Source organism: Hesperophylax consimilis, chromosome 15 (assembly GCF_061612785.1).
Source record: "Hesperophylax consimilis isolate HC1 chromosome 15, BYU_Hcon_1.0, whole genome shotgun sequence".
Lineage (NCBI taxonomy): Eukaryota > Metazoa > Arthropoda > Insecta > Trichoptera > Limnephilidae > Hesperophylax > Hesperophylax consimilis.
This window is the reverse complement of record NC_142850.1, coordinates 34,033,823-34,047,969: the sequence shown is the minus strand read 5'-3', so window position 1 is coordinate 34,047,969 and position 14,147 is coordinate 34,033,823.

Sequence of the window (14,147 nt, the reverse complement as noted above, 5' to 3'; positions counted from 1 at the left end):
AACCTCTAAAAACGGTTTGCAGTTTGATAACATCGATTAATTTTAAGCACAGGAATATTATAAAAATATTCACTGTTACAAATACACTGTAAACTAGGTCTAAACCCTATATCCTTATTATTGGTTAAAAAAATCAGCGACATACGGTTCCACAGTAAAAATACTTGACAGCATATCTCCTTGTATTATAATACCTTTGGGCCTAAATGTTTGAATTTGACTCCAATTTACTTAAGACTAGTGTGTTATATAAAAGTGTTTGTGCGTTGTAAAACGATTACGATTTTCTAAAGTAACTTTACTGTCTAAATAACGCCAAGATCTTTGATTTTGTTTAAGCGTTTGAAAATAATTTCACTAATTTCATAATCAAAATCACATGGATTCTTTGGTATTGTATACGAGACGATATTGCACTTAGGTGTACTAAAGCAAAGGCCATTTATTTACTCCCAGTGTGACATAATATAGATCAATATCACGTTGAAGACGAACGCAGTCAAGAAGGAATTTAATTAAACGGTACAGTTTCAAGTCATCTGCAAAAAAGTAAATAGTGGGAATGAATGATGACTAAACCAATATCGTTAACGAATAGCAGAAACAAAAGTGGTCCAAGGATAGACTTCTGAGGAACTCCAGAAAATCTACGAAATTGAGAGAACTGGAACCCTTGTAAAAAACGAACTATCTACGATTTCGGAAATATGAAGCAAAAAACGTAGTAGTCTTGTGGAAAAACCAAACGAAGCTAACTTGTTTAGGAGAATGTCGATGTCAACTTTGTCCAATGCTTTTTCCAGGTCAAAATAAGCAACATCAACCTAGTCACCCTTGTCAAGAGTTCTTGATAAGAAATCTGAGATCCATAGGAGGTTAGATGTTACTGATATCTGGCGTCGAAATCCGTGTTGACGATCGTCAAACAGTGGCTTAATGTATTTAAGTATATATTTGTGAAAAATTTTGGCGACAGAGCATAGAATTATATAACGATTGCAAATATGAGAAAGAGTTTCGCCCGAGACTCATTGCAGCAATTTCGATATGAAATTCAGTATCTAATTATTCAAGAACAAACACCGATAATTATAGAGACGACCAGAAATTTACCTTTCGAATGAATACCATTTACGACATATTTAAAATAGAGAATTATTAATTAATAAAATATTTTTATCGCTTGTCTGAATCGTTCTCACAACCAGTTTCAATTTTGAAAATCAGAAAATCCTAGTTCTATCATTGAACCGGAGTTACAGACACGGAGACAGACACCGAAATTACATACTACTAATATTTATTTGTATCATTTCCTACTCTACCTGTCTTCAAGGAGGGAAAAACCTTGAATACTTGTATGATTTCTTAGATTTATACCGATATTGGTGAGTAAGTCTTACATACATATATTAATTGTTACAAATTGTTTCCTAGTATTTGGCGGCTATGATGTTAGTCCAAGGAGATTCTCATCTCCTCGGGCGAACTGTCTTATCTCTAGAAGTGATTAAATTTAATTGTTTTCCCGGAAGTTGTAATTTTGAGAATTTTAACAGAGGCTAATGATAAAATAATTGGCGTTAAACCCAATTGCTGTTAATGTTAATGCTGACTTTATAGTTGAAGTATGCACGGTCAACTTACGCATATTTAACGTACGTTGTTTCTGTAAAATTAATTAGGATATCCAATAACTTATAGGTAATGCCAGTTATAATAATTTTTGTTTCCTCCAAGGTTGTAATTTAGATTCGAGTTGTCACAATCAGAACAACATTATCGATCTGACGATAGGATTCCTGATAACTGAAAATCAATAGTGCAATCCCACACGGGATGTGTGGGATTAGGGATTATAAAGCATATAGGATAATTTTACTATAATGTACAATTAATCCTCATTGAAAGAAGGTATCTTTCCTGATCGTTGGAAGAGTGCTCTCATCACACCTGTTTTTAAGTCTGGGGCTAAAAATGATGTTCAGAACTATCGACCGATATCTAAATTACCAATCTTTAGTAAAATTTTTGAAAAAATTGTTCATGAACAACTATATAACTGCATCGAGTCTGTAATACTCGTGAACCAACATGGCTTTATGAAAAAAAGATCGGTTGTATCTAATCTTGCCATTTTCATTGAAAATATTACTAAATCAATGGATGATCAAATCCAAGTTGACGTAATCTAAACAGACTTCTCAAAAGCGTTTGATAAAATTGACCACAGTCTTCTTTTGTCCAAATTACTAGCTTTGGGAATTCATGGAGATTTATATACATACAAAACATACAAAACTAATCTCCTACCTATTGAAATTATACAACGTCTGATTGTTAAAATAATATTGAAAAAACCTAGAAATTATCCAACTCAACTTATATTTGAAGAATTTAAAGTATCAAAATTTAACGATCTTATCCGAAAAAACATAATAATTCAAATAATAAAAGAAAAACAAAATCACAATTTTTCAACTGAAAGACGTACTCGTCAAAAACATATATTTCCAATACATAAATGTAACACCTCATTTGCACAACATCATTACACATTTCTAGGCAAAAAATACTTTAATAACCTACCTGATAATATCAGAAAAATCGAAGACGACAAAACCCTACTCAAAGCGATCAAAGATCATTTCAATGTAAAAAATCAAAATAACGAAATTCGTCAATTAAATAATGTAACGTCATAAATCGTTAAATTGTACATTGTTGATATACACTTATATTTTTAATATTCTTAACTCCTTAAATTATTAATAAGGATACTTATATAAATAATGTTCATCTCGATACTCAGCATCTCTTTTAAACACAAGCGTCTGCTTCCATAAAGGAGAAACATCAAAAGAATTCAAAAAAAATTGTGAAAGCTAATTTTTATATATCATTATTGTTAGCAAATATTATTATACATTGTAAACTGTTTAATTATTACATTATAAAAAAAACATATAGATGGTTAGTCTCCTATCTTAATGGGCGCACTCAGGGAGTAACAATAAATGGCTTCATCTCTGAGATTATAAATATACCCTCAGGTGTGCCCCAAGGATCTCACCTGGGACCGTTACTGTTTACAATTTCCATCAACGACATTATAAAATGCTTTAATTATGCAAATGTTCTACTTTTCGCTGATGATATGAAAATATTCCTGCCTATTAATTCTATAATTGACTGCCTTAAACTACAAGAAGATCTGTATAGGCTTAATGATTATTGTATCCGCAATCGTCTCAACATGAACACTTCTAAATGTTATGTAATTACCTTCACTAGAAATAAAATTAAATTTGACCATAATTATCATATAGCTGGCCAACTACTCAAAAAAGTTACACAAATTCGTGATCTAGGTGTTATACTTGACAGTAAACTTACATTTGAGGCTCATATTGATATGATTGTTAAGAAAGCCCTTAGAATGCTAGGATTCTTATTCCGTATTGGAAAAGAATTTAATAATATCATAACACTTAAAATATTGTATTTTTCTTATGTTCGCAGTCATCTTGAATTCGCTTCTCCCTTATGGAATCCTCAATATAATATTTACATAAATCGCATTGAAGGCATCCAAAGAAAATTTGTCCACCATTTAAATTTCAAATTAAATTCAAACCTTGACGTAAACAGCTCGATGGACCTTTATGGACTTAAGCCATTAAAAACTAGAAGAGAGTCCGCAGATATAATATATCTCCATAAAATTATCAATGGCTTTATTGATTGTTCTCCCCTTCTGTCTGAAATTAATTTTAGAGTCCCGAGCGTTAGAATTAGAGAAAAATCACTTTTTCATCTCCATAAATGTTCTACTAATATCAGACAAAATGCGTTTATATTCAGAGCCTGTAGTATAGTTAATAAGAATTTTAATGATATGGACATATTCACAAGTAATTTAGGAACCTTTAAAAGATATGTAATAACTAACATTAAATAATTTTAAATATTCTACTGGAAGTTATCATGTTATTGTTTTGAATCCTTTCTAGTTACTTACCTTCCAATTTATACTCATGTGTTCAATTTAGTTGTAGGTATACATTTATTATATTGTTATTATTGCTATTGTGTAGTGCTTTTATTGATTGCTGCTGTGTTGAAATTTTACAATACATTATGTTTTGAATTTTAGCTGGTTATTTGTATATCAGTTGAATTTAAATTTTTGAAATTTAGCTGGTTATTAGTATATCAGTTAAATTTAAATTTTTGAAATTTAGCTGGTTATTAGTATATCAGTTAACTTTAAATTTTTGAAATTTGGCTGGTTATTAGTATTTCAGTTAACTTTAAATTTTTATTGATTTGTGTTCCTAGATCTGTTATTATTTTTTATTTATTATTTACAATATTGTATTTTTTGTAAATCTCTCAGGCCACGGGTACAGAACCCTTAGTTTTTTTTAATATTCTTTATTATTATTATAATTTTAAGTGAAAATCTGTTATTGGATTTTATCTTTATTATTTAGTTTATTCTTATATTTGTAAATAATCTGTTGATTTTCCCAAATAAATAAAATAAAAATAAAATAAAATAAACAATAACAAAACAAGACATTAAGGCGATGCACAACGTATTAATGCAAAATCATGTGTTTTTGGTTTGAAAATTTGGTCGCCTAGAAATGTTTCAGATGCTTTAAATAATACTGCGAGTAGAATACATCTTGGCCATTGAAATAATCGAGTATTTTTAGATAAGTCTTTTTATAATTCCAGAAAAAATAATGTATAAGGCATATGAAAACTGCTTTAAAGTTCAAAATCTCCTACTTACGAACCCATTTTCGGTTGTCTTTTTATTGTATAGTGTGGCAAATAAAGTTATTTATAAAATGATCGAAAAACATTTAAATATTTGTGCCTGAACATCCTCAGAATAAAATAAAAGGCACTTTTTGGCCATGTTTTTTTCTTGCATAAATCAAAACAGGCGGATGGTGTTAAGCGGGAATTTAAGCCTTATCGCCATCTACGTAAGGTGTATTATTGATAGCGGCTCAATTCAAAATATTACACGACGTAGTGCATCGCCTTAAGCATTAGATTGACGGGGCCAACAGCTTTCTCTAGGTTGATGCGATGTTTGAGTCTGGACTCTGGGGTGGCATTCCATGAGCAGGACATTTATGGAGTTGTTTGTCCGGGCTATTATGAGCTGCAAAACATGGTACTCTCCCATCCGTGAGCATGTTGGAAGCGCTGCAGTATCTGGGAAGGCCGAACATTATGCGGTAAGCGTAGTTGTACCGCACGCGTAGCCTTTCTGTGCTGCTCTTCTTAAATAAATAATAAAAAAATATATTGAAAAAGAAGGCACACTTATTTTTGGCGATGTGTTTTTTTCTAGTTATTCCATACAAATATTATATTTCACACTAATTGATTTCGGCTACCAACCAAACCAGCGATAAAACCAAACCAATATTATATAGCGTACCACAATTTCAAAAAGGCGAGTTCTTGCTTGTATGGAATTTTAAAGAATTCTGCAAACTGGAGATTATCTATGAAATCTGGCAGAATTCCGCACAAAGGAGAGTTTGTACACGCAGAAAAATGAGTATTGATAACATATTAAGAATTTTTTAAAATTATTAGTAATCCAGTTAAAAACTGGATTGCAGACCTTAACGCATGAATAAATGGTTATGTTAAACTTTTTGGAAATTGTGAACATACTATCATGATGTCGGAACACGCGTTCATGAAAATCCGAATATTTTCAGATTTTGTCTCAATATATTATCAAGGCAAATGCAAGTGATCCGACATCCGAACACGTTTTCATGAACACGTTATAATACATTCGTAATTTACTAAAAGTTTATCAGGAAACCTGTTATTATTCATTATTTTTAACCGGATTATCATAATTTTAAGAAGTTTTTAATAAATTAGCAATACAAAGAATTCCAAAAGTTTTGGCAAAAACGTCAACCGTGCTGAAATCTAAGAGCAAAGTTCCACTATGCCTCAACAACATTACGTGGGATGAAAACATAGCGAACGATTTCAGAGATTTTTTTTATGCAAGGATGAAGGAGATACCAGGAAACCATCTGTTTTAACACGTCTACCTGCGGTCAATGATCACCTGGTCATAAATGATACTCCTGAAACGGTTTTGGGTGCGATTAAGCAAACCGCCCTAGGAAAAAGTCCAGCATTCAACGCCATTAGGTATGCAGGAGATCAGTTCTACACTATTCTAGCCGCCCTATATTCCAGCCTCCTAAAACACACAGATTTTATGCCGATGGACATGGCTCAAACTGTCATCATGCCAATCCTAGAATTCATTCAAGTGATATTAGGAAATTACCGCCCGGTAATTATGGTGACAATGATTTCCAGACTATTTGAAAAAGTCTTATTCACTCTGGTAAAAGACAAGCTATTTACCTTGGATTATCAATTCGGCTTCAAGAGTCAAACAAACAATAGCCTACTATAAAAAAAGAAATACCACCGTTATTTTACGTTATTTTATTAAAGCAAGGCCTTTGATCATGTTTCCCACCACCTATTATGGGAAAAAATCAAAAAACGAGATGTCCCAGCAGCAGTTGTCAATGTCTTGGCTATTTGAACAGAAAAACTACATTCAATGGGCAGGAGCTTCTTCAAGACCGTTATTTCTTAAAAGTCAGTCAAGGGGTAATATGTTTACTACTCTATTTAATGTTTACATAAACGATCTCCTACAAGAGCTCAACGATTTACGAATTGATTGCCATATCTGCCGTCAATGCTGTAATAATATTAAGTACGTTATAATATGGTGCTGCTGGCACCTTCGATTAAAGCGATGAGACGACTTGTGCAAATATGCGAAGAGTACGCAAACTCACTTAACTTGCTGTAAAATTCCAAAAAGTCAGTTATCGTCATATTGAAACATAACAAGGAGCCACTAAATGTTCCACCAATCCTTACAGAAGACACGAAGGATATAGAAGATATGGAACGACATAGAAAGGATAGCAATAAGGGCCGGAATGCTCTCAAGGGGGTTTTACCACTGTAGCGATGATGTTAGAAAACTGCTCTTTTAGACGTACTGCACTGCCCTATAGACGTCAGAACTGTGGACGAAATATCCAGTAGCGCAATGGGACAAGCATAGGGTATGATACAACAACGCATACAGGCAACATATGAAACTACCAAGGTTCTGCAGTGCCTCACGATGTTCACAGGAAGGGTGCACTCATTCCCGGCCTCACTTCGCCACCGACTAGCCAGCTTCTGGGGCAGGACACCAAACTGAACAAACGTCATCGTCATGGCTGCTTCCGAGTGGCTCAGCTCTCCAATTAATGAGTGATGGATGCAGACGATGCGGCGACCTCCCTGATGGACGATAATTTAATTTGTGTTTTTCGTTTAATTTTTTTTTAATGTTATCATTACCTTTTATGTTTTTTTTTCGTCTTATTTTTATTTGACATTTTCCTTATTTCTCTCTTGTATATATTTATATCATATTACATATGGCAGACCGGGATTGCACTACTCTCCTAGTTCTGCTGGATTAAAAACTTAAATAAAAAATACTTATTCTCTGTGTATGGAAACTGACTGGACTCTCTAACTATTGTGGGGGCAATATTAGGTTTCGTACAAAATTAGTGCGATGATTTCATCACCAACAAACTTGATGCCTCTCTCCGTAACTCCGGCTTAACGAAATCTACAACATTTGTATCGTTTTCAAAATTGGAAGTGTTTATTAAGATAATTCAAGTGGTAAAGTGCCTACCAATATAATATTTTTACCAGAAAATTGATTTGATTTGATTTACGTGTTTATTATATTTAACGACCCGAAACACAAATCGAAAAAAAAATAGTTCCTAACGCCGAATACCAGATATTTCACGGGTTTGCGCTTGTATTAAATAAATATTATACATACCTCTGTATGGTCACTGTAATGTAAATCCTAGAACAATAAACATAACCTAGAAGTATAAACTTACCATACCTTTTAAATAATTCATTTAGAATATTAATTATTATACTATATAGTTTTCATAAACAAAAGCATTAATCTTAATGTAACAAGATATTGTTTTCCAACGTATTAATTATGAATAAAATTCCTCCGAGTCCTATTGGATTAAAATTATATATATACAAGAGAGAAATAAGACCAGTGACAAACAAAAGATAAAAAAAAAAGATAATAGGTAGGCACCTAATGGTAACATAAAAATGATTAAATGAATCACATAGATTAAAGTTAAATTAAATGAAATTAAAAATTATGGTTAGTAATACGCTTCCGAGAGTTGAAGGGTTAAAAAAAAATCGATTACAAGATTCTTGCAAGATGATTACAAGATGCTGAAATGGTACTGTCGTTATTATTATGTACCTACCAAGATTAAATAATGCAATCGTAAAATTTCGAAAAAAGTATGTTTACAATTTATTTGTTTAAAATACATAACATATAAAAAATATGAAAATTACAATATTATTACAAACAAATAATACATAGTGGAAATATGGAAATACATAGTAAATATACATGGCGTAATTACAAAATAGTGAAGAAATATGTTTTTTTGTATTTCTACATCAATGGATAGAACTAGTTCTTGAGTTTAGTGTAGGAGTAAAAAGTAATTAGAAACAAATTTTAGAATTGCGGAGACTTATATAGTTGATTGTTTTATTTTTGAAAGGTTTTTTTAAAATATTCAAGTATTTTTTTAACGCCTTGAAACGTTTTTGTATTGTTATGTTATCATGTTGTTTTGTATATTGTCTGTAGCACAGACATAGGAATTAATAGACGAGAAGATAATGGCGAGGGGTAAAATCAAATGTTGAAGAACGAAGGGGGTTAAGCTGACTGTGATTCGTAAATAAATCAATCTGACAGTAAATAGGCATCTCGCATTATAATATCACCATTTAGTTCTTAAAAGTAAAATCTGCTTTTGAATGAATAGACATTTTTACTTGGGAGCGCAAATTACTCGCCACGTTATGAACTAATTTGCGAAGTCCAAATTCGGCAAAGTAAATTTCTTCTGTTTGCAGAGTCGTAGTTAGTTTCAGAGTATTTAGTTAAGACACTTTTACAAATGTTTCATAATTTACTTACCCCAGTAAACAACGATGAGCACACTTGAGAATCGCTACATTGTGATGTGATAGTATATGTTTCTAAAACTGATCCATATAATACGGTGTGAATAAGCTTAAAATAAAGTAAAATAATGCTTACTTATGGAATGTAATACGACAATTGGGTTTATTCTCTTTTTCACATCTATTTTTACAAGTTTTCATATCACAAGTCAACATTTTGCCGTGTTATTTCGTAAAATGAACCGATGATGCCTCGACCATAGTTCGCACAAGAATGATGACGTCACGTTTTCAAATTTCACTTGAGGCCATACGCGAGCCCAGCCGGCTCCAATGGAACCGGTATGGGGAGTGGGGAATAATACGCTTTTAATCACTTAGGGCAGGTCTACTAATATTCATATGTCTATGGTCTGTAGAGTGTTTATTTGTGTCTAATTGAAAGAGTTCAGTGGTTAAATTGGTTTAAGCTTTGATGATATTTTGGAGACGTAATATTTTTACAGTGTAAACTCAAAATTTTATCAAATATTTTTCAGCATTATTCTACGTCGTTACATTGATATATATCTTGTCATTCCACGTCATTATTATTATAATATGCATTACCTTCTATAGTTTTAATTTACAGAGGTATTTATTGAGAATAAAATTAAAATAATTACATTATTGTAAACTTGTAAATGTACCCGGAATGCATTTATTATATTAAATAAAACAGATCTTTCAATATGCAAAATAGTGTAATAATTTTAAGGCAGGTTTCTTAACGATCTGTTTACATGTCTACCCGTCCAATTAATATTGATATGTTAAAAAAATATGGTATAAAAAATATATCGATTAACTACCCACCACACTGCATACAGAATGCATTTCCATACAAATTGATTTCCTGCTTTTTTGCAGTTATAAATTATAAAAAAAGATTCAAAATAGTTCCAAAGTTCGCTCCTTCTACTGCTATGAATACTAAGGACGGATTGTTTCGGAGAATTTGAACAATTCATCAAATTCCAACGTTCATTTTCAAGTTCTGTGAAAGATTTTTTCAAGTTCTGTTTTTATTTCAGTTTTGTCAAGCAACTAGCCTACAATGATATAATAACAGAACTTGAATAGGACTTTCACGAAAATGAACGTTGAAATTTGATGAATTGTTCAAATTCTCCGAAACAACCCGCCCTAAGAAAATTAAATAAGTTGAAAGACTTTTAATCATTGTACATTTAGTGGATAAAATGATATTTTTTCTGACATAATTGCAGTACAGTTCTATAGATAGTAAAATATAGTGTGAGACAATTATTTTCATCGGGGCCTCCTATGCGGGGTTAAAGAAAAAAAAGCAATCAAAAAAGCTTTAAAAATAGCCTGACTCGGTATTGAGCATTCCTACTCAGAAACTGGAGTCAAAAACTCTACCAACTTCGCCAAATGCCGATCGCGTAGGACCGACATTTATTTCGTACATTACCTGCTGTACGCGTGTGTGTGATTGCCACCAAAAGTTGATTGAGCGCATTGTCATTGACAATAAGTCTTTCTGCCGTTTTAAAATTTCAAAACACAAAACAAATTATAAAAAAAACATATCACTATTGGGAAGAATAAGAAGACGGAGAGAACTTGCCATTGTAAAACATTGCTAATTTAAGAATATTTTAAAATAATCCGTAATCGGTTAAAAACGAAATTGCAGGTAATTTACGAATGAATTGATAGGTATGCTGATAAACTTTTAGTTAAAAACCAATGTTTTGTCATGGTGTAGGAACACGCGTTCATAAAAATACTAACATTTTCGCATTTCGTCATTATATATTATTACTAGCTGTTGTTGCCTGGCGTTGCTCGACTTTCTCTAGATTCTATATACATATGCATATAACTTCCGGAAAAAACATTCTAAACGACAATTAAAACCCTATCAAAATCCGTTACGTAGTTTCGAAGGACTTGTTTCGGAGAATTTGAACAATTCATCAAATTTCAACGTTCATTTTCAAGTTCTGTGAAAGATTTTTTCAAGTTCTGTTTTTATTTCAGTTTTGTCAAGCAACTAGCCTACAATGATATAGTAACAGAACTTGAATAGGACTTTCACAGAACCTTAAAATGAACGTTGAAATTTGATGAATTGTTCAAATTCTCCGAAACAACCCGTCCTAAGTGCACAAAGAGCAAACAAAAGCAGGTACATTAACATGTGTTCCGATATTTAAATAAATTAGCAAAGCCCATTTTCTCCGTGAACCACACGTTAATTACTGTAGCAGCATTATCCTAGAAGAAACAAATGATATTAAAACAAAATAGAGCTATGAGATTTATAATGATATGTATTGATTTTTTTTAAATTTAATTTAGTTTTTAACCGTTACTAAATATAAAGACAGAGACGTTAAAGTTCTCCATACCTGCAATAAAGGACAAAGCTAGACAGGCTAGAATCATTAAATAACACGCTTAAATAAAAAAGTACAACTTTGTAATTAACACATAATTATTATGCATATTGTGCCAAATCACCAAATTATTTTCAAATCTAATTTAAAATATTTTATGGTCTAACATAATTGCAAAGGACATATCAAAATCCCACGTTACCAAGAATATAATAATAATAGCAATAGACACCTGACTGACACACGTCATGTGTTGAAAATCAAACAAGTAGGGTATTCCCTAAATAAACACAAAATAAGTCTATAAAATCAAGGTAATTTTGCCTGCTGATAATAATTAAATAATTAGAAATTCCGCTGTGAAACACCACGTCACAAAGAAGATGGGAAAATTCACATTAAAAATTGTTAACCACCGCCTCCCCAAAATGTTGTGTTTATAAACCATTGGTATTTTGATATCAAAACTATAAGTTTCACATACAAAACAGTACCCAGATAGAATAAGGAAGGTTTAGTAGAACAAACAAGAGGAAACACATGGATATACAGATAAGCACAGAGCCAAGGTAGGAATTTAGTAGAAGATACTTGCTTACTAACATTGGTAAAAATAGATTACGCTCGATTACAAATACAGGGGATAGAAAAGTAGAGAGAAAGTAACAAAAAAAGTACAACACGACAAGAATTACGTATTTTCGTTTATATATGTTTTTAAATATTATTCTTTTGAAGCATTACTTTGAATTTTTGGATTATGCCGCTTGTTTTTATACATATCTGGAAGAGAGTTATAGAGTGTGTAGGCAATATAATGAAGAGATTTTATTCCATATTTCTTAGTGTCTGTTAGAGAAATGCGGATTGTATTGTTATTCCGTGTTATTCCGTATTATTGTTATTGTGGTTGTGGATGTCTTGTGGTTGTGATTGTAAAGTAGCTTGTGTTAGTGTGGGTTCATTTTTGGGTAATTTGTAGGATGGTGGTCGTGATTTCATGTTTGGAAAGGACTGTGATTGGAAGGTTTCCTGAAATTGAATAGATGTACTTGACATGTGTGTCCCATGGAAGACCAAGAAAATTTCTGAAAGCTCAGTTTTAGAACACCTGCAGGTCAGCTATCAGTTTCTTTGAGGCAAAGCGCCAGATACATCAGGGATAGGATAGGTGTGAATGTACCAAAGCATTATACACCGAAGTTAGTGTATGAATGGGTAGTAATCCTTGAAGCCTATATAGAACCTTGAAGCCTATCATGCATGTAATTGGAATAATTATACCATTCTGAAGATGGCTGTATTTAACTGAAACTGGTAAGGGTAAAAAATAAAATAAATGGAAAAAAGTTTAGTGTTTATTTATTTGTTAAGACATACACATTACACAGTACAGTAAGATACAGTTAGATATTTTTCGTTATTACATAGTTGTAGTACCTATAACGTATGTCCATAAAATATCATTACGTAATTTCGCCTGATATTGTTATAAAAGGAAGGAAGTGTGTAGATAGATAATAATAAATGAATTGAAAACAAGAATTATAATGAGCTCATTAATTATAATTGACTGTTAATACATTGGACACCAGTGGACTTCTGACCAATGAACAAAACAACATTTCTAGAGTCTTAGCACTTTTAAAAACTTTGTATATTCTTAATAAGAAACCTAGCATTCTGTAGGATTTTGAAATAATGTGTTCAATGTGCTTGTCAAAAATAAATTTACTATCTAAGTAAACACCTAGATCTTTACACGTAGACATAAGTTGTAAATTGTTAAATGTCTTATCATTTAAATAAATTATTTACTTCAATATTTTATTTTTAATCTACACAATAATTAATGACCTATAAAAATTGAAAACCTGAAGCACAAACACACACACGAGATAAGGAAAAGATATCAAAGAGGATTCCCCGTTATAAAAAAAACATAAGAGTCATAAGTTGTTGATGTACGGAACAATGAAGATATTTGGCGAATTACCAAATAAAATTAGAAGAAAATGCAAACAATTTAAATTAAAACTACAAAAATGTTTAATTAATTCATGCAAAAAAGGTTCAAATATATAAAATGTATAAGATTGTATTGGGACATATAACAATGGATCTATATCATTGAATAATACGATAGTAATGATAAATCTCAAAGAAAAATGAAACAGAACAAGACAAAGAAAATTAAGAAGGTAACGGTTTCAACCGGGAATGGAACACATGATCTTTTACCGGGACCACGCCTTTGACCATTGGTTATTTATCTATTTAAAAACCATAAATAAATAAAATGTGTGACGTATGAAGGTTATAAGATCTCTTGATGTTTGACTTTGAAGAGACTTATTATTTGCACGTATTGTTGATACTTACCTGTACACTCATCACGCAAACAATGGCCAATGACTCAATGCAATTTTGGAATTTCATGCTTCTTGATTAATTGGTGAGAAAAATATGCGGGAGGATGCAGTACATACTTGGCACGTGTTTCTAATTAATTATACATCGTTTCTTTAACGAAGTTTGTTTATAAGGCGTTATTATTGTTACGATGAGCCAGTTTATTACGATCTTGCAAGGTGAAGTAGGTAG